Source organism: Marmota flaviventris, chromosome 1 (assembly GCF_047511675.1).
Source record: "Marmota flaviventris isolate mMarFla1 chromosome 1, mMarFla1.hap1, whole genome shotgun sequence".
Classification (NCBI taxonomy): domain Eukaryota; kingdom Metazoa; phylum Chordata; class Mammalia; order Rodentia; family Sciuridae; genus Marmota; species Marmota flaviventris.
Window position 1 is genome coordinate 60,054,131 of NC_092498.1, and position 21,106 is coordinate 60,075,236.

The 21,106-nt window shown below is 36.5% G+C and overlaps 1 long non-coding RNA gene across 2 annotated transcripts in view; it reads right to left on the minus strand.

Moving 5' to 3' along the window:
* Positions 1-19,429, minus strand: part of LOC114085319 (uncharacterized) — a 40,933-nt gene extending 21,504 nt beyond the window's left edge. For both annotated transcript variants that reach the window (XR_003581454.2, XR_011706601.1), the window contains exons 1-2: positions 19,364-19,429; positions 7,292-7,375 (exon numbers count right to left, since the gene is read on the minus strand). This is a non-coding gene — a long non-coding RNA (uncharacterized lncRNA). The remainder of the gene's footprint in view (positions 1-7,291; positions 7,376-19,363) is intronic.
* Between the last annotated feature and the right edge of the window lie 1,677 nt (positions 19,430-21,106).

The window sequence follows — 21,106 nt, forward strand, 5'->3', positions numbered from 1 at the left end:
CAGACATAAACATTTATGAATTAACAAGTATGATTTGGTTTAGGTAATAATGTGAAAATTATATCCTGTTGAATCTTAGGGCAACATTTCTAAAAATAAACAGATAAACATAAGTTTGAGTATATATATATATATGTGTGTGTGTGTGTGTGTGTGTGTGTGTGTGTGTGTATGCATATGTGTGGTGTGTGTGTGTATATTACTGACAAATGATTTGTCTAAAAATTAAGTCTATGTAACAGATTAATTCTCAAATTCTTATTCATTTAGTAGTAAAATATTTTAATCAAGTTGGTCTCTTTATAAGCTCAATATACACTCATGTTAAATACTCTTAAAATTCTCATAAAATGTCTATTTTTCCAAAATAAAGTATTATTTGTAATAAAAATGACTACCCAAGCATTGACACTAAGAATGTCAGATATACCAGCTCGCTCTCTCTCTCTCTCTCTCTCTCTCACACACACACACACACACACACACACACACCCCTTGCTGTAGAGTGACCATATTATTACACATTATGTATCCTATAACATCATGTTGTAAGCCTCATATTATTACACATTATGTATCCTATAACATCATGTTGTAAGCCTCAAATATATACAATAAACTTCGTCAAAAAACAACAAATTGCCAATAAGCATATGAAAATATTCAGCCTCACCAGTAACTAAAAAGAGAACATTGAAAACCCCATTTTCCTAACACTAAGTATTAGCCAGAGTGATAGATAGGCATGGGCAGTCTTGCACAGCTGGTGGAATTGTGCACAGACACTCACTTTCAACGGCCACTGGGAAATGCCCATCCCAAGCCTCAATCATGTGCATTCTGCTTCACTTCAAAATTCCACTTGGGAAATTATCTTAAGGAAAGTGTCATGAATGTGCAAAGACTCCGGTGTATTGTTTATAATGGTATGGTCTATCACAGGAAAAATTATTCAGGGAGCAATGCAAAATACATATCCCATGATAAGGAATTCAGTGAACACTCCAGAACTCTGCATAGCCACTGTAAATAGGAATGTTGAATAATGTTTAATGGCACAGAAATAAACATGCTGTAAAACAGATAAAGAAAAAAAAAGAACGGCAGATACTCTAAGTTTCATTCCTAAATGAATATAAATTTTAAAATAATTTTGGTTGTTTGTAGAAGTCACAATCCTTTAAAATATAAATTACTCAAAGCAACCAGTAAGTACTCCAAATTTTATTTTGAACTATTACATCACTGATTTGGTTTGGCCAAAATAAAAGAATGTGAAAAGTAAATGTACATTACTGTTTATCTCCATCAGAGCCAATTCATAAAATATGATTTTGTACCTTCTTCCAAAACACCAATACAGCCAGGCAGTTCTCTTTCCAAACAAACAAACATAATACAGGTTTACAAGTAAAATAAGTGTTCATATCATCATCAATAAAAAAAATTATAAACACATAGTAATTTTTATTTAAAACATTTTAGAGTGCTTTAAATAGTTTTGGATGAAGGGACTTAGTGCATGAATTCTATTGAGCTTCAGGAAGCCACAAAACAATCATTTTATCACCCTGGCCAACTACTGATCATAGAGATGAGATGAGCCAAGACAGACACCAAAACAATGAACCTTTGTGACTAGCCACAGGAGTACAGCAAACCCAGACACAGAGACACTGCCAGGGAACCAATGTTCAAGACAGAGCCAGCAGTCAGAAGTCAAGAGAGCCTTTGTAGGCTACAGAGCACATACATGCAGGAGTTCACAGCAAGTCCTAAATCACATGGATCACAGTCCAAAACAAGGAACAGAATCAAGAACCAAAACAAAAATTCAGATCATACATATGAAGCACCTCCCTAACTGCCCTGTCCATTAGTAATTTGGGTGGATGTAGTGGCAGCAAGAATATTGTGTGTTAGTTGCAGGTGACTCAGTCCCAGCCAGTCCTTCCAGCACAGTGGCTTCCCAGACACCACACACTCAGCATGTCACTAATTTCTCCACTGTCCATCAGTTGGACTTCAGAACGATAGACTAAATAAGTAACGTGTATTTTCCCTTCATGCCCAAGTTGCAGTGAGTTCAATTTCTACTCTGCTACATTAGCTATTGGCTGGACTTGGAGCAGAATTAGACATAGGAATGTCCAGCTAGCCAGAGAAGTACCAGAAGACAAAATTAAATATAAAATACAGATGCCTTTTTTTATTTCTGACAGTTTTATTGAGAAATAATTCACAGAGTATATAACTCCCTATCTAAAGGGTTGGAATTTTTTCTATTTCTCACCAACACTTGTTTTTACCTTTTTATTATAATGCCTCACCCCCTCATTACAAATCTCAAACTGATCTTCTGGATCCTTGGATCTAGTTAGAGAAGTCCACTTACCAAACGCAAAATACTGAGTGCACATTTTCCTAATGGTAAGCAGGAAAGAAAAGGTAAGCAGGCCAGAGCTGTCTGGATGCCTGGTGGACTCAGGGGCAAGGAGGACATAAAGCAGCACCCAGTCCCTTCTGAATATAAACCAAAAGAACTAGAACTGCCGTTGCTTCCACATGAACTTGTTTCAGGACTGGTTAGTGCAGGATGCATAGCTGAGAAAGGGTTGAGACAGAACTCAAATTAACTTGAGAATGACTATGGAGCCAAAGCTAAACTCAAGACTATTTTCTCCTCCTCAACATTTTCATCTGGTGTTTTGTCCCCAAAGAGCACATACTGAAACCCTTGGGAATCTCTTCCATTTTTTAAAATCCTATAATTCCATGATTTTCTTCTTGTAAGTGTATCTTAAATTGATTATACTAAGTATCCCGGTTAGTCAGCTTTCCATTGCTGTGACAAAATATCTGAAAAAAATCAACTTAAGTGGGAAAAAAAGCTTTATATTGGCTCATGGTTTCAGAGATTTCTCCATGGTTTGTTGGCTCTGTTGCTTTGGTGCCTGTGGCAAGACAAAACATCATGATGGAGAATATGTGGCAGAGCAAAGCTGCTTGCCTCATAACAGCTAGGAAACCAAAGAGAGGAAGGAGGGGGCTAGAGTCCCAATACCTCCTTCAATGGTAAACCCCTAATGACCTGACTCCCTTCCACTAGGCCCCATCTCTTAAAGGTCCCACCACCTCCTAGCCCTGCCACAGACTTATGACCACGCCTTTAGCATACGAGACTTTGGGGAAGTCTCATTTTTAATGTATTTAAAAAATACTTGTAGTTTGTTTAATATTTTAACTGTATCTTTAGCATTATTAATGTTTCCTGAAAGTTCCTGGAAGTTCACCTAAGAGAAAAGATAAATATGGTTAAAGGGAAACAAATAATAGAATTTATCTCTTAGAAAGTACACTGATTACTTATTCAACAAGTTAGAGAGTTGTGTTGTTTCATTCTTGAGAACTGTGCCATGAAGAAAAATAATTTCATTGAATAGCAATATCATTATCACACCTGAAAATATAAGAAAAGATAAAACGAGTGCCATGGCTCACGCCTGTAATCCCAGTGGCTGGGAGGCTGAGGCAGGAGGATCGCAAGTTCAAAGACAGCCTCAGCAAAAGTAAGGTGCTAAGCAACTCAGTGAGACCCTGCCTCTAAATAAAATATAAAATAGGACAGGGGGTGTGGCTCAGTGGTCAAATGCCCCTGAGTTCAATCCCTGGTACCCTCCCCTCTCACCCCCTCCCACCCTCACCCCCCCAAAAAAAGATGACTCATAGAGTTGGAGAATTCAAAAAAAGGAAGACCAATTCCAAACAGAATACCAACCAAATTAGAAGATATTTGAGGACATTACACATAATCTTTCTCATTCAACATGGGAGACAATTGCAAGTATTATTTGGCTAATAAGGCATTTCCTGTACTCAAAACTTACTAGTCCTTCAATTCAACAGATATCTGTTATGCATCTGCGAGGAGCCAGAAATTTTGCCATTCCCTGTGGCTGCCAAAACAAGAAGTCTCCACCAGGGAACAACAAAAGGAGGCTTGCCCACTGCCAAGCAGTCCCAAGCTTCCTACTCAGCTACAATGCCCTGAAACCTGCCATTCTACATCTATGACAGGAAAGAAAGAAAGTGGAAAGGTGAAGAGGGTTGGAAAGGGGACCTGGAGAAGAGTGACAAGGACCTGACCCATACACTCAGCCTCACAAAATACTAATAGGATTTCACCAAGCAGAGAGAGGCAAATGCGTTTGCAAAATGCATTTAGTGCACCAGGCACATGCCCATCATAATCCCAGTGACTTGGGAGGCCAAGGCAGGAAGATTGCAATTTCAAGGCCGAAAGTAGCACATTCATATGGTTCAGTCTAATACAAAATAATCCTTATGAGTATTTAGGATGAACATTTAGGACTTGTAGGAAGAAAGTTAGTTAGAAAAGTAATTAAAACCAGAGAAAGAAAAGTTTTGAATTGAAATAGTTTCAACCAAAATAGTTTATGCCATGGTTGATGAAGACAATTTATAAAATGACTTTGAACAAAGGGCCAAAAGAAGTATTTTTAAATATATATAAAGAATTTCGAATTTAAGAGAAAATGATCTGTCATTTTCAATGCCACAAAGAAAATAAGGACAATATTCAACATTAATAAGAATTCAGGGTAACAGGATATGTCAGGTGTGCAAATAAGAACAATCTTTCTGGAAGGTAATTTAGATACCCTTGACCAAGCATTCCACTTTTAGACTATATTGCAAGAAAATAGTCATAGATATTAAGAAAGACTTTAGCTACCAGGATACCGTTAATGTTAAACAATAGGGAATTGATTAAAAAAATCACAGGCCAACCTTATACTTGAACACTATATAGCTACTTTAAATATCCAGATGAATATTTAATAAAATGAAAATACTCATGAAATTTTGTTACATAAAAAAAACATAAGTTATACAATGTTTAGGGCCTTGGGGCTGGGGTTATGGCTCAGCGGTAGAGCGCTCGCCTCGCAAGTGCGAAGCCCTGGGTTGGATCCTGAGCACCACATAAAAATAAATAAATAAAGTAAAGGTATTGTGTCCAACTATAATTACAAAAAATAAACATAAAAAATTTAAAAAAAAAAAAGTTTAGGGCCATAACAGCTACCCCAGACTAGTTTCAAAGTCACCTTTTACAAAAGTCATGTGACCCTGGTCAAATAACCTAATCTTTCTATAACTCAGTTTTGTCCTCTGTAAAATGGGGATATTACTAGTCCCTACCTCTCAGGATTGTTGTAAAAATTAAATAAGTTAATATACATAAGGCATTCAGAGATCTGCATGGCACATAGAAAGGGCGTAACTATCCAAGAGCTAGTTACTGTTTGCAGCATTAGTATTTGTTGCTAATAAACTAAAAACAACTTTTAAACTAATTTAAGAAGCAAAGGTGGGAAGAAGAATCATCCAGGCAAGAACCACACCCAAATCATTCCACAGAGCTGGTTCTGTGAAGTCACCACCCCAGCTGCTGAGCACTGACCCCATGGCTCCCACTGCCACGTCCTTGGGTGCAGGACAGCCACAGAACAGCTGTCTCTCCTGCCACTGGAAACCGGATGCAGCTGTCATGGCCGCTGTGCCCTGGCCAGAGTGGCCTCTGCGTCATCCCTGCTGCTTTGAGTCACCAGCTCCTGAATTAAAGTCCAGAGAGGATGCATCTGCTTGACTGCACTAAGGCCCCAGTTCCCAGCTGTAAGAGAGGCTGAGCAAAAGAGAATCTGGCATTTTTATCATATAGAGAAAAGAGGAAAAATTCAGTTTTATAAAATGAGCAAGTCCAACAAACTTAGGGAGCAAATTTGTACACTGGGCAACGAGATATAAATGATTCCTTTATGGTTTAAAATACAAATATATATTTACATGCCAACAAGAAAAGAACTGAAAAGATATACATTAATGTGTTAATGATCAAATCTGAATTGACCATTATGGCTTCTATCTGTAAATATCTGAATTTTTTGTGACATAAACAAAACTTTTCTTTTTGTTTGTTTGGGCTTTTGTTTTTTGTTGTTGTTTGTTTTTGTGGTACTGGAGATTGAACCCAAGGGCATTTTGCTCCTGAGCTACATCCTCAGTCTTTTTTTATTTTATTTTATTTTTTTTAATATCTATTTTGGGACAGGGTCTTGCTATCACTGAGGTTTGCCTTGAATTTGCAATCCTCCTGCCTCAACCTCTGAGTCACTGGGATTACAGGCATGTGCCACCACCACCGGGCACCATTTTGTTTTTTAAAGCAATACTGGGCAACATCAGATCTCTATTTTTGGAAGAGAATTAAATTTTCGTAACTATAGCTATGAACAGGAAGTAGAAGACTAGGCTCAGATGGTCATTGTTAGCCTAGAGCATGCCCTTGCAACTTAAGGAATAACAATTGGACCAGCGACCTGAGCCAACTCAGAAGCATACTTGAAATGCAGAATCTCAGGCTTATCCCAAATCTACTAAAAACAAAGAAAGGTACAAATCAAAAGATATTGTAGAAGTATAAGCACTGAAACTTGACACTGAAGAAACTCATGTAAGCTTTCATAATTATAAGCCTTAGAAGAGTTTCCAAAGTTGGAAGAAGGCAAGGTCATTAGCAGACAGATTACTGGAATAAAAGATAGTGTTAAAGGAAAAAGATAAATTTGGTTTTAGACACATGAGATTTGAGAATTTGAATGATGGCCCAACCTAGGGTCAATAAGAAATGTCAAGACTGGGCTTAAAAATTCGAGAGTAATCTAAGAAAGAGATTATGGAAACCATCAAATGTGCAAGATTGCTAATGAAGAGCATGTAAAGCAAGACAAGAAATCCAAATAAAATCTTTTGGTTATAATATCTATATTTTGGAGATGGGGGTAAAAGAGAAGTCGGAAACTGGGTAACCAAAACTAAGTCCATTAGGAGATTATAGCATCAAAGAAAGCATAGGATAGGTGTTTCACTGTAATTCATTTATTTCCTCCTCTTATGAAAAATTAGGAATGATTTAAACAGTTATACTAAAAGGAACAATGATAGATTAAAGGAAATCTTCATTCTAGAAGCATAAAAAGACCAATATATTTGGGGATAGGGGCAGGGATATGAAAGAGAACACCAACCCCTTGGATGTTATAGTAACAGGTCTTACCAGAACATACCAAAAGTTTTGTGACTTTTTAGGTAAAGTTTTGATGGACATTTTGCAATTTTTATAGTGCTGCAAATCAAGTAGGACCTCGACTTTGTTTCATTTATTCATTCAGAAATTATTTATAATAATTATTTATTGGGCACTTACTATGAGCCAGGCATTCTTCCAGGTGTTAAAGTTACAACTGTTGAAAAAACAGACAAAACTCCTTGTTGTCATGTGGATTGCATTCTAGAGGGGGAGACAGATAATAAACAAAATAAATAAGTAAACATATTGTATGCTAGATAGTAATAAAGGAAGGGTTATAAGGATAGAGTATGAGCTGGAATTTTTAAAAAGGTGACAGAGAAGACCCTATTAAGGGGTCTTCTCTGGGTAGGGAAACACTGGGTACCGATATTGTCCAAATTATATTGTTATACAGTGAGCATGTACAACTATGTAGCAAGAAATCCCATCATTATGTGCAACTATAATGCACCAATAAAAAAAAAAATGGGAAAAAAATGAATAAATCTGAAAGAGGTGAGGAAGCCACTAGTGCAGATACCTGAGGGAGAGCATCCCACAGCAAGACTCTGAGGCTGAGGTGGTCCTGGCTATTCAAGGAAGCCAATCAATGTAGCTGGACTGAGGGAGTGAGATGTAGGCAGGGATCGAGGACTGAGAAGTAAAAGCCCTTGGAAGAACTTGAGTATATAAATGGCATTATCTGACCTGAATTCTAACATTCTGGCTGCTATTGTTAAGAACTTTAAACTAAAGTAGGAAAATCAGATAGGAGGCTATTGTAAACACCTGGGCAAGAAAAATAGTGACTTGGACCAGGCAACTCTGACAGTTTTACGACTTCTCAGATAGCTACCTTTCTGTTTTTGTTTTCCTTTTAGTATAACCTACTAAAGTGGGATAGAAGAAGGGATGAGAGATTGTGTGTACAGCAGAAAGAAGAATGCAGAACTCAACTCTCTGGTTAAACAATTTTATGAATTTTCACATTTATCTTTAGCTACACAGAATAATATGTATAATAAATAAAAGTATAATAAATTTGAACACCTAGGTGTGTTTAAATACTTACATCTTCTAAATTATTATAGCTTCAATTAAATGTTTTTTAAAAAAAACTTAAAACTATTATCATTGCTGTCAACAAACTTATAGTAGGCCAAGGTAACATTAAAAGAGCCCAATAATTTATATTAAAGACATGATCAATATTTTTGAAATGTAGAATCACTAAATAATGATTAGTTCTGAAAGACATAATTGTAAGCCTTCTACTTTTTCAATGCTATAATTAAAACAAAAATGAAAGTGAAACTAGAGTATACACAGAGACCTGAGTCACATCAGGACACACAATTAGCTTCTCTTAGGGATCTGAAACTAAAGCCTCCATTTATTTGCTAAAGATTAAAAGGATAGACTGATTTTTTAAAAAAATTTTAAAATACACAGGCAACTAAGTCAAGTCAAATGTTGATTCAGAGAGAAGAGGAGTCAACACTATATCAATACTGTCCTAGATTGTAGAGTACCTCGCTGTTTACACAGCACTTGTACTACCTTTATCTCATTTAAATCTCACAATAGACCCATTCATATCACTATTCTTCATTTACAGATGAAGTCTTCAGGAGGTTAAGAGGTTATCTGAGGGCATTTGATTAACTAGCAAGTGCCAGTACTGGAAATGGCACCCTCACTTCCAAGTTCACTGTGTTCCACACTGAACCAAGCTGCATTCTCTTCCAGATAGAGAACTGGGGGTAGGGGAGATGGTTTTCCCATGTGGGAATTATCTAGGTGAGCAAGCCAAAGGAGTAGTACCTACGGAAAGGCACCAGCTTAGGAATAACACCTTCTTGTCCCCATACTGTTGACCCAATTTAATGTTGGGAAAACCAAAAAAATAAATACACACTTATTACACATGAGATAATGGCTCTACTTATTCAGGGGTGGTTTGCAATTTAGACTTACCTGAAACTTCTTTCCTAGTCCACTTTAGGGTTTGCTTGATCTCCTTGCCTGCTCTTTAGCCACTCCACCAGAGGGCAGGCAGGGCAAGAAGAAGAGCATTTGTAATTGGTTTGATTAAAAAGTTGGAAGAAGAAAACCTACGTCATTATTTTAATTTAGGCTTTGGAGTCTTTCTAGATTTCAGTTATTTATGTGATCTTTACCACCATTATTTTAGGTGGCAAAGATCCTAGAATAAATAATGCAGTAAAATGATTTCAGAAAAAAAAAATTATTTCAGAACTGTAATCCAAACAATTCAGGAGGCCGAGGCAGGAGAATCACAAGTTCAAGGCCAATCTCAACAATTTAGCAAGACACTATCTCAAATTTAAAAAGGGCTGGAAATACAGCTCAATGGTAAAGCACCCATGGGTTCAATCCCCAGTAACAACAACAACAATAAAAGGATGAGAATGATAGTGAGGGTGTGGTGAGATACATATTTTTATATATTCTTAATATAAATGTAAATTGGTATCATTTTTTTTTCTGGAGAGAAATCTAACCATTAGAGAGATTATTCCTCACTCAAGAAAATCAGAGTAATATCTTACTAACTTGGAACTAATTCTGGTTTGTTTTTTTTTTTTTTCCTCGAATCAAGTGAATTTACACAGAAAATTCAGACTACGTGCCATAGTTACAAGAAAAAGCAAGTTTTCTGCCATCTCCGGCCCTCTGCAGACTTAGTGGATTGAAAGATGAGGGTCCCTGCCCCAGGAGAGAAAGTAAAGGTTTTAATTCTCACTATTCTGGGGAAAATTCAGAGCATATACCGATGAAAAGAATTGGAAGTATCTGCATGCCTGTAGATCTGTCAAGATCACAACATCTGCCTCATACCTAGAGGAGAGGGAAGCAGAATCTTTTACAGGTTCCAGCAGCAAAATACATGGTGCTGACCTGAATCCCATTCTTCCAAACTTTTCTGGAGAGAACCAGAGGGCTCAGGTGTTTCCACACCCAGCAAGATATCATGATGGGTCTTAACAACAGACAGGGGCTGGGGTTGTATCTTAGTGGTAGAGCGCTTGCCTAGCATGCATGAGGCACTGGGTTTGATCCTCAGCACCACATGGAAATAAATAAATAAATTACATGAAGGTATTATGTCCATCCACATCTTTAAAAAAAAAAGAAAGAAAGAAAGAAAGAAAAAACACAACAGTCAGGCATACATCTTCAAATTACATTACTATAGGCCAGACCTGGTCTAACAGGTCAAATACAACATCTGTCCCCAAATTCAATTTTTACAGTATAACAGAACTTCTTGATATTGCTTATTACTTGAAAGCTACTAATTTCAGCTAAATTAAGAGACAATCTGGTAGCAAAAGGAAAAAGTCTCATTATAATAGGAATTTGCATAGAAGGCCTAGGCTCCACAAAAAAAAAAAAAAAAAAAAGACATTTTTCTAAACTCTCCTAACTATATACCCATCACAATTATAATAGAAACTAAGAAGAAACTAAAACACCCAATCAAGAATATGGTGTAGGAGATTATCAGGAGGGGGAAATAGGAGAGGGAAATAGGGAAGTTGTTCATGGGTACAGCTTCAGTTTTGCAAGACAAAAAAATTCTAGAGATCTGTTGCACAACAAGGTGCACATAGTTCACACTACTGTACTATAGACTTAAAAATGATTACGTTGGTGAAAGATGGTAAAGAGGGGAGCATGCACCCATTAACTAACAAAAATAGACAATGTTTATCCCATAATAAGTTAAAATACAGAATACAGAAGTTCTGGATAAGCAGACTATAACCCTGTCTTTCCCACTGAATGCATATGTAAAATGGACAGAATAAATGAGGCAGCTCTAAAAGTGAAATGAAATGGATTCAATCCCCAGCACTAAATAATAATAATAATAATTTTTAAATAAAATCACAGCAAGCAGACTGGGAAAGAAGACCAGATTTTGAAATCATGCTGACAAGCAGGGAGTTTCCCATTATCTTTTCCCTCCATTATCTCCTGAAACCTGAAGCCCAAACCAGGCAAGGAAAAAGCCCCAGATGAAGTCTTGTAGTTCTAAACCAAGGAGTAAGAAAGGAGATCCCTAATGCTCAGAGAAAACAGGAGAAACATCTGTTTCCTTTTTTCTCTCCCCCATTGTCTCATTCCTACTCATCCAGGCAAACCAGGAGCTGCAGCGGTGGCAGCCACACAGTGGCAGGAGCAGGGAGTCCCAGCTGCCTAAAACTCAGAGAGATGAAAGGTTCACTGGAAGCCAGTTTGGAGTTGCAGGGAAGGGGATCACAGTATCAGAACTGGAATAGTGGACCTGATATGGGCACACTGCCCGACAGACAGCCCAGATGGATTTGTCACATGTCCCTGGAAATGTAAATCTAAAACTCAGAGGAGCGGTCCTGACTAGGGGAGGGTTTATGAATCGTCAGCACTTAGAAGTTAAAGCTAAATACTCTAACCATTTTCTCCTTATTACTGAGTGACAGCTAATCACTGAGAATTTCTTGTAGCATTCTTTAGTATCTATCTGCTCCATTGAAGAAGTAAACAACAAGGCACATTAGGCCAATTCTAAAAATCAGGGCTATGGTACCCATGGAAATATAAACAGGATTTCATTTTATTGTAGGATCCAAGGCCTGGCTGCTAAGACAGAGATCTTCAGATTTGGCTTGCTTGTTCCCTAAAATAAACTTGAAACTTTTTATATTCCCTCAGACTTTTTAAAATCGTAATCTAAACTTTTTTATTGTAAATTTAGTTAATGGCATAGGATATGATTTCTGATGTATTATAATATAGACATTATTTAAATTAAGCTACTAAATCACTCTTAAATATAACCAAGAGAATATAGTCAGGCAGGGTGGCACACCTGTAATTCTAGGGACTTAGAAGGCTGAGGCAGGAGGATCATAATTTGGAGGCCAGCATCAGCAACTTAGTGAAACGGTGGATGTGAAGAAGAAGGGGGGCGTGGAAAGGGAAAGAGAAGGAGGGGGGGAGGAAAAGACAAGTTAAATACCATATAGGTCCAACATTCACCATCATCTATTTTATCTTTTTTGGTGTATCTGGATATGGTATTAGGGATTAAACCCATAGGTGCTCTAACATGGAGTTACATCCCCAGCCCAGTGAACTTGCAGGTCTCCCTAAATTGCTAAGACTAGCCTCAAATGTGCAGTCCTGTCTTGTTCTCCAAAATTGCTGGGATTACAGTGTGCCACCATGCCTGGTGACCATTATCCACTTAAAAATATGTATATAAACAAACCTTTCTTTATTGTCAGAAATTTTACATTATTTCTTTTTCTCCCTGAACTCATATTTTCATTCCATCCTCCCAACAAAATTATATCCTAATCCTAATATGTGTGTGTGTGTGTGTGTGTGTGTCTGGTGCTAGGGATTGAACCCGAGGCCATATGCATAGGAGGCAACAACTCTACCAACTGGTCTATATCCCCAGCTCTAATATGCCATATTTTGCTACTTGAAATATTTTATTGATCACTGTATCACAATCCTTTGCAATAAAATATGCATAAAAATTGAAATAGTCTCTGGTTCTATACTGCTGTCATTTTTTTTTTGCATGTAGCTATCATAACTTATTATATGGATAAAATTGATCAACCAGGATAAATAGCACATTTAGCTAATGTTAATATACATCATTAAAATTTTATTGTAAATTCATCTTGAGAGATAGTAGGGACTTTTTTCAATTAGTTTATGTAACTGTGAGTTAATAATAATTATTGCTACATTTAGATTTTTATTTCCATTTTATTCTTTCGCAATGTTAGCTCTGAAAAACTTATTCACGTAAAAGAATAATTAAACAAGAAAGAGTGTTATTACAGCAATGACTTGCAATTATACTCGAATACCTTCAGAGTTATGAGTAAAATCACATGGTAACGTATTATCAAAAGTTATCTTTTAATAACTCACCAACTGACCACTCAGTTAAAGTTTCTCTTTTACTTTTACTGAAAAGAATTGAAAATCTCCTGAGTTTTAAAAGGACTTGTTACTCATTTATTTTAATTATTCCCCTGCTCATTATCCACTCCAATTATTTTAATTGTCTTTTGGTTTGGCACTTAAGAGCTTCTTCCACCCCAAAGTAATATGCTGCAGAACTATCTTGAATTTCCTAAGGTGGTTGGTGGAAGGGAGGAAATTGAGCAAAGGAAAATGAGAGAGGAGAAAGCAGATACTGCAAGGGTGTCCTAAGGCAGATAAGCTCAAAGGAGAATGTGGAAGTCCAAGATTCAGAAACTGATTCCAGTCAATCTCTCACGCCCCTTAGAAATTGTGGTATATCCTTAGTTGATTTAAACTAACCAATATTTCCTTTCTTGCTTCATAATCTATTTTTTAAAGAAAGACAAAAAAAGTTGAAAAACTGCAATAAATGCAAGAGTATTTTTGAAAAATCTAGGAAACATCAATCTGTCCCATGGGGTAAGGAAAACTCCTCAGGGAATGGGGCTGAAGAGAGCAAGAGGAGAAAAGAGTGGCTGGTATCCATGGGTGGGGTAGGTCAGGAATAGAATACTCACCTTTACTCTCACAAAGTGGTAGAAACTTGAGGTCAGATCTCTCCTTCCTGAATCAGCACCCTCGGGCTGCATTCGCTCAACAAAGGTTGGGGTTTTTTTGTTTGTTTGTTTGTTGAGGGTAGGGGGGCACTTTCAAATCAGCATCTCCATGAACCCCAGGGATACTAGGATCTTTTCACTTCTTTACACTTCTTATCTTCAAGAAATTATACCAGCTGATCAGGTCTCAAGTTCTTCACTAAGTTTCTCTAGTCCACCCATTAAATCCCTCTGCTTCCCTGTAAGGACTTTTCCAAGGATTTCTCTCCACACCACTGTTCCCTATGCTACCATCCACCCAAAGCTATGTTTATCTCATTTCTGCAGACATTATTCCATGTTTTAAAATGCAGAGTGTACCATGTCACAGCCGATGCTGCAAATGGGTTACACAGATGCCCAAGATAGCTAATTCTTCCTTCAGCCCCTTAGAAATTCCAACAGAAGGGTTAACCTAGGCACCGAGAGGCCACAGTTTGGACACCTCTAGGCAATGAAAAGCTTCTTTCCCTGTGGTGGACAAATGTTACTTTATTTTTCTATGTGCCCTGGTTCAAGTACGATGGGAATTTATTATTTATTATGCTATAAATTTATTTATCAAATTGTGAACCAAAACATCTAAGCAGAAGTTCAAATGTACTACCTAAAAGTTGCATCTGGCCTGTAGACATTTTTGATTTGGCAGAAACACTGTTGACAACTTAAAAATAATAATAACTTGTTTTCAACATTAACAATTTTCAAATAGATATCTGGTTTCTCATTAAAAAAAAAAAATTGACACTGAGCCATATTCTTATTTTGCAACAGTCAGCTGGCAATGCGTAACAGCTTCCCCCAAGACAGAGTGCACCCTTTCCACATTCCCTGCTTTCTTTCACCTACGTTTCTTGTCTGCCCCTCCCTACACCCATCACCACTTGAGATTCTCCCCCGTGCACTAGAGTACAATCTGCCCTCACAGAGCCTTCACTATTAACATGAGTACACAAAAATACTCGAAGCTCCTGCTAGCTCTGTAACAATATCCTCAAAAGCAAAAAGTTTCAGATGTAATTTATTTTTACTCTAAAAATAATACATATGCAATACAGAAAATTTAGAAAATGAAATGAAAGAAAAGCTATTAAATCACCAGTGATTTTGCTACCTAGAGACAATCATCATTAATACCTCAGAATGCATTTTGTTTTCCTGTCTTTTTCCATTGTTATATTCAAGGCTATGCTAGTAGTTTGGGTGGGTTTATATTTTTGTACACATTAAAGCCATTAGTATTTTGCTTGGTGCTTACAGCATGGGATTTGCTTAGCAATTATGATTTCCTGGAAATAAAAATCACCTACTTATAACTTTTTGTTTAATGCACTGTTACATATATTGAAATATAATACTTTAATTTATTTAAAACTTATTATATGCATTGGCCTTGTAATAACATTTGGAACCGGTATGAGCTTCTCAGAAGGCATATAAAATGCTTTGAAGCTTAGATAATAAAATCCATGACTTGGGTCTGGTAAAGAAGAGTATGCTGTGACTTTTGTTTTCAGAATTTCAAATGTCTATAATAGTCCACTTCAGATGACTATCAATTAGAGGTGGACTGTAGTTGTACCATGCAATTTACCCATGTTTGTACATAAAAATACTTGAGAGACAGCATGTTAAATGATGAAAGTAAATACAAAACAACCCTTGTTCCATCCCTCTGATACCCAGGAACTAGATTAGCCTCTAGACTTCAAGAAAAAAGAGCATAAATTGACCAAGATTAAGTTTCTAGCCATGCTTGGTAGCACCTGCCTGTAATCCCAGTGGCTCAGGAGACTGAGGCAGGAGGATCATGGGTTCAAAGCAGCCTCAGCAAAACTGAGGCACTAAACATCTCAGTGAGACCCTGTCTCTAAATAAAATACAAAATAGGGCTGGGGATGTGGCTCAGTGGTCGAATACCCCTGAGTTCAATCTCTGGTACAAAAAAAAAAAAAAAATTCTGTCATGTTTCATTTTAGCCTTTCTACTGGAGTATTATGTAGAAATTAAGATCATAGATTATATATAGAAGAATATGATAAAATTTCTGGATGCCCGAGTTTTTGGAGCTTTATCTTGCTTTGCCAGCTGTTTCTTCTATGAAAGCAAGGTCACTTGGGACTTGGATTTTTTCCTAGAACTATGGTGTGAAAATAAAAGTAAAATTTCTAAAATCTTTATAGAAATTGTTGATAATGGAACATAAACAGTAGTTATCTCTTCTCTTTTAAATGTAATTGATAAGTTTTCAGAGATTTCCAGATGCCTCTGATAGCTGCAGAATAAGAAAAGAAATTATGAATTTTTTAAAAAATCATTCTTTTCTGTCCAAGAAAATTACAAAGTGTCAGGAAAGATTGTTGTTTGAATGTGGTCTATTATTATTATTATTATTATTAGTTATATATGACAGCAGAATGCATTTCAACTCATAGTACACATATAGAGCACAATTTTTTCATGTCTCTGGTTGTACACAAAGTGGAGTCACACCTTGAATGTGGTTCTTTATGGTCAATTTGAGATTATTTTTAGGCCTTTGTGCTGTAAATAGTAGCTTTGACAACATTAAAAACAATTCAAACAACTGTCATAACTAATATCATTTTGAAGTTACTCCAAGTTGTGCTTTTCCTGCTTGAACTTTTAAGCATTGATTATTTTAACATTCACTTAAAGAATACCTACTGTGGGAGCTGGGGCTGTGGCCCAGCGGTAGAGCGCTGGCCTCGCACATGTGAGACCCTGGGTTCAATCCTCAGCACCACATTAAAAAAAAAATGGATAAGTGAAGGTATTGTGTCCAACTACAACTAAAAAATAAATATTTTTTTAAAAAAGAATGCCTACTGTGTGCCAGGCATTACGCTAAGTACTGAGAGAAAATGATAAACAAGAAATAGTCCTTTTCCTTGTTTTAGTCTAGAGAAAGACAATTACATTTCAGAGCAACGATAAAGTGCCTTTCAGAGAAGGAAGTATCAAGCTTTGAAATTCACAACAGGAACATACTGGTGCAAATCAAACTGCAGAAGTGAGAACAAATGAAGAAAGTATGTGATAGCCAAGTCTTAAAATCAAGAGTTTCTCACGTGAACAGGTAATGAAAGTCATTTCAAGCAAAAGATACATATGTGTGGAGTTATGGACATGTGATAAGAAGGCAAGGCAAGTTTAGGGAAGTAAAATTGTTTCAGCATGACCAAGAAGTTAAGTTGCAGAGAGGAAAAGAGTGCTGTCAGATAAGGCTGAATTGAAGGACAGATGTCAGATAACAAAGAACCTTTATGTTCTGCTGAAGATTTGAGTTTTATTTTGAAGGCAATGGAAACTATGGAAGATTTTTTAATGGTACAGGGCCATGATCAGATTTGTGTTTTTAGATGATCACTTTGTTAGTAAAATGGAGAACCAGTGCTGGAAACAGACTAGTTAGGAAGCTGGTGCAGGCATCCAAGTAAGAAATGGTAATGGATGCACCTATATGGTGACAGGACAGAGAAAAATGAATGTAAGTGAAGATATTTAGAGTCAGTAACATCTGATAACTTCCTGCATGTGAAGAATGAGGGTCTTTCTGGTCATGGTCATTATAAATGCTTGTAAGAATATTGAATTGCCTCGCGGATATAAAATTCTTATTTTGAGTACTAAAATAGCAAATTGAAATCTTTCCACCCTCTTGAGCTTCATGATCTCATCTGAACATTTAGTACATCTTTTTCCGAACCATGAAACCACCATTTGCTGAGAAGGTGACAAAGAAACAGAGATGTGGTTCTTTAGAATTATAGCAATTTCACATTTCTGCCACCACAATCTACTACACCTATTCATCCACCCACCTCCTGTCATTATTAATAGCCTTTTGCTTTCTCAATTTTCCATTCAAACCTAATCTTTCAAAAATGGGCTGACCACCAAATTGGGCCAGTCACTTTTATAAGCAATCCTTACAGATTTTCCGCTTTCAGTTTTTTTTAAAAAATAGAGTTATCCTAAACACCCTAAGATATGGTTGAGTAATATTATCAACCTTCTTAAATGTATCAGAAGGAGGCAAGGGAATTGTAACACAATATGATTTTATATTTAGGACTTAAGTCATACACTATGATAGATGTTGTTTAAAATGTTCTCACTAATATTAATTTGCATACTTTCAAATCAGATGGGAAAGGTATTGTTCATTAGATTTTATAATGTTGTAAAACAACACTCAATTAGTTGGAAACTTTTGCAAACTTATTGAAAAAGTTCATTATCATATGAGACATATTAAGAATGCTTTTAACATGAAACTTTTTCTCCTCCATATGTCCTTGAATTCAATGTTAAATTATTGTTGCTATAATAAAACAGAAGTCAGTGACCGGTGGCATTTAATGGTAGAAGGAATGATGGGAAATAGAATTTGGGAAATTCCTAACTCCACTAACAATTCCACAAGATATTCAGAATTTCCAAGACAGAAATTTAGACCTTGGTTTGTACAATAGATGAGTTCTTGTAATTTGAAATTACAGAAGAAACCATGGCAAATATTTTGCTCAATTCCCTAATATTAAGCAACCAAGGACTAGCGAATTATCTGATGTAACCAGTGTGACAAAACTGGTTGGTAACGGCCCTAGAATCTAGGTCAGAGCTCTTCCCAAGCTCCCGCTTGTCTTTTCCATGAACTTATCATCAAATTAGTTGAATCAGAGAAGTTTCAACCAGAGAATTATTTTTCAAAAAGTTAATAACCAGCCGTTAAATTATACTATATTTTATAAATTCTGATAATTATACCTCTATTTGGTATACTTAAAGGAAAATATATTCAAGCAATTACATCTGTCAAATTTGAACTAAAAGGCTTTGTAGGTTGTGTGGGAACATAGTCTGAATTGATCAAAAGAGTGAAGTTAAAAATACTTCAGAAGAATTTTTTCTTTGGAGTAAATATGAGACTAGGCTGACTGTCTCTCAGAGACATTAGGGATTGTTTTTCAGTAACTGAATTTGAAGAATTAATAAATCAGATGTCTAAGCTGAGTTTTTCTATCTTTTCCTGCATTAGTGAAGTCTAATGCCCAGTCAGCTTCTCTCAAATTTGAATTTTGGAAGTCCTAATAAAGGTGTAATTATAAAAAATCTCCATCAAAGGGAAAGAAGGAACCTGGAAGAAAATACCCAAGATTTTCAATGGAGCACCAAAGAGGGACTTTGTCTGTCTTTTGACCTCATTTTTCTCTTTCATCATCATATATTATAAAGAGAAATGAGATTGTCATGCTAAGCATGTGATATACAAAAGATTTTGGACCTGTGGTTCTTGGTCTTCATGCATAATATTCAAATGTGGTTACTTGATTCTTGAATGCTGAATTCTTTTTTACAAATTTGTCTTGAGAATGAGGAACATTTGGCTGCTCAAAGGTATTCATTTTCATATGCGCTGGGTGGAGCCCATACCAAGGAAAGTTCAATGCCACAAAACAATTACTCAAGCCCTTTGGGTAAGCCACTGTTATCCAAGAATTAGGCTATTCATTGAAGAACTTACCTTCTGAGTTCTGGTCCTGTACTAAAAATTCTCACAAAGTGGTGACTACTCCTAGTCAATAAGAGAAGGGAACTGACATTTGAGCACCAGCGCTGTGTTTTACATGCTTCCTCATTCTCACAAAAGCTCTGTAAAATATGCATTACCCCACTTCACAAAAGAAGGAACCAGTTCTGGGAACTGAAGAAAATTTCTCTCAGTCACACAACCAGAAGACTGGTCCGTCTAGACTCAGAATTCAAGCCCATTCCACCATACTATGTTCTTTCCCCAATTGAAGAACAGCTACAGGACCCCAGAATCTATGTATATATTTAAAGTGAAAATGTATTGTAAAAATCCAATGTCCTTTGGATATAAAGAGACTTGACTTTGCTATGATTGCCAGATTATGCCTCTGTGCATTTTATCTGCAAAATCTGCTGGCTATCCTTTAATTCAAAGAGCCAGAAGAAATTTCTAGCTATGATTAACTAACTCTAGGGTGAGTGTTTAAGACATGCAATTTAATGAACTGGGGAACATTTGCTTCACAGCCATCAAACCAGACTTAATCCCAGCTTCATTGCATTGAGATTGTCAGGTGCCAAAAGGAGTGATGACAAGGACCAAGGCAGATGTGATGACAAATTAGCAAGGGAGCCTGCAGGCCAAGAAAGAATCAGAAGGCATTTGCAGCATACATTCAAATATAATTTCAAGTCATCCAATGTCGTTGACTGAAAAAGGTTGTTAGAAAAGGAGCCCTGTTTTAACTGAAAGAGCCACAAAGACAAGACAGCTGAGCTCCCAGAAGGATCTGGTTTTGTCATCATTAACTTCATTGCTGGCTAAACATCCTGGGCTGGTTTTCACATGCAATGGGATCTTGTACGATGGAACATTAGGTCATGTCCAGTTTTCCAGAGCTAGTCAAGTATGTTCTACATTTAGAAGAAAAATTTCTGGGCCCCTGTCCCCTTAAAAGGCCACAGGACAGCCTAGGGTCAGTTAGAATAACAATGTCTTATTTTTACATACCACATGCAAACTGCCTCTAGAACTAAATAGACTACATTTTCATATTACTCAACTTGGAAAATATCAGTAGCACGGTGTTTGAATCATAGTCACAAAGATGAATATGAAAGACCTGCCTAACAGTGAATATTCACACACATTAGGGTACATTTCATCAGGGTGAACTATCTCCCAATGATGACTATCATGAAATGCAATGGTGTATTGAAGGGCCCCAAGAAAAAAATGTGTTACAATATAAATGTGTAAAAACCAAAAGATTTTTTTTAACCAAAAAACAAAGGATGTACAAACAGTATTTTTAAGTGTGAAAAAAAAGTTCACCATCATATTCATAACCAAAGTTGTGCCAAATAAAACTGTAATAAGATCTGCTTTCTAATACTTAAAAAAAAAAATGACACTCTTCAATGTAGGAAACAGTACTTTGAGATAAGATTTCTCATACTCGGCTAGAAAAACTGTAAATTCTTATAAGCTCTTTGGAAAGTAATTTACCAGTATATTTCAAACATCTTAAAATGTTCATACTGCCTCAGAAAGTAAAATGCTATCGGAAATTTGAGGGTGGGGTCAATTTGTTTTAACATTTAAGTTTGAGAACCACTGCCCTAGACATTCTCACCCACTTTCCTGGCTTAATGACCACCTGCTAGAGATTGACTGTTTATGTGACCCCAAAATTCACACGTTGAAACCAAATCCCCAATGTAGCAGTGTCTG